This window comes from Anarrhichthys ocellatus, unplaced genomic scaffold, assembly GCF_004355925.1.
Source record: "Anarrhichthys ocellatus isolate YVR2014 unplaced genomic scaffold, GSC_Weel_1.0 scaffold706, whole genome shotgun sequence".
Classification (NCBI taxonomy): domain Eukaryota; kingdom Metazoa; phylum Chordata; class Actinopteri; order Perciformes; family Anarhichadidae; genus Anarrhichthys; species Anarrhichthys ocellatus.
Genome location: NW_022280680.1, coordinates 4,059 through 5,708, shown reverse-complemented (window position 1 = coordinate 5,708; position 1,650 = coordinate 4,059).

Below are 1,650 nucleotides of genomic sequence, written 5' to 3'. Positions count from 1 at the left end.
TGTGTGTGTGTGTGTGTGTGTGTGTGTGTGTGTGTGTGTGTGTGTGTTCAGGGCTGCTTATTATACGCACACAACTTGGGTTTCCTCTTTGTTCCAACATGGCGTCTGTTTTAAATTCCTCTTTTAGGAGCTTTTCAAGCATCTTTTAAATGTTCCTAAAATTCAGATTCTGCTCCAAGAAACCAGCAGCAACACAAACTCTGAATATTGTGATTTCAATCACTTGACTTTGACTTTTCAGACTCTTTGTTGAGTTAAAATGTTTATTTAAGAGACAGCAGGAAAGGATTCAGTGTGTTCATCTGTCAGCAGCTAAAACATACACAACGAAGTACAAATACATCTACTCAAGGCGTGAACTAAAGGACAATCTTTAGTGATTGAACTCAAGTAATCCTGTTACTTTGTACTGGAAATATTGTACTTTTTAGGTTAATACAAAATATGATCAATAAATCACAAGATACGTTATTACAGACGAAGCTACACGATGTAGAAAGTGGTCAAAATAATAATCTATATTATTCTGAAATGGGCCGTCCTGCTTACTGAGTCCTTCTAGTACGAGTATATTTTGATGCCGATACTTTTAAGCTTAAGTAGAAGTACTCTGATAAGTGAAAGTCCTGCATTCAAAACTCTACTGAAGTAAAAGATCAGAGTACTTGCTGATAAGCTGCATATTTGTACGTGTTTAATTTATTGTCGGATTTGTGATTAGAATGACTGATCACTTCATCAAGTTTGAGTAAATGTTTTATCCAGAAGTACTGAAGAGAAAATACTTCACTTTTCCATCCAGCTTTACTGAAGTACTTGAACTTTCCCAATACTCTCTTCCTACCCGACTGCAGAAGAGAAGGAAAGTAAAATAACGTGAGTTTGTTGAAAGGTGTGAAGACACTAAAGTATGAGAATAATCCTCTGGAGGATGGATGGATGCACTAAAATATATATTGCAGTTTAGTGTAGAGATTTAAGATGTATTTATGATGTATAACTAGTATCCATGTTTGTGTGTGAGGGTTTAAAGCAGAAGTCTCGTTACTGTTACTGAACCTGTTCAGATAAAAAGCTTTACTTCATTTGTTTGTTGAACAGACTAAAATGAATTCATAAAGAACGTGAAGATTAATGCTGTTTGAGTCTTTTCTTTACCTGATACTTTATACTTCTAGAACCCTAAATATTATTCTTTTTACTACATCGCAGATGTACATATTGTACTTTTTACTGTAGTACATCTCAGAGGTACATATTGTACTTTTTACTGTAGTACATCTCTTAGGTACATATTGTACTTTATACTGCATCTCAGAGGTACATATTGTACTTTTTACTGTACATCTTTTACATAAATGCACGAGTAATGTTTGAATACTTTTACTACATTTTACTGATTATACTGACATACTTTTACTGAAGGAACATCTTACTGTAACGGAGTATTTGTTCTGTGTGGTGTTATAATTTAAACTTTAGTAATCGGAGTACTTCCTCCACTGACCACTAGATGTCACTACCAGGCTGTACAATCTACTCCCACTGTTTATCTACAGTCATGACAACCAAACATTACAGTTGATCGTTACTGATGACTTATTGTTCCTGAATGAAGAGAGTTACTATGAATAAAATGTACCACAATAA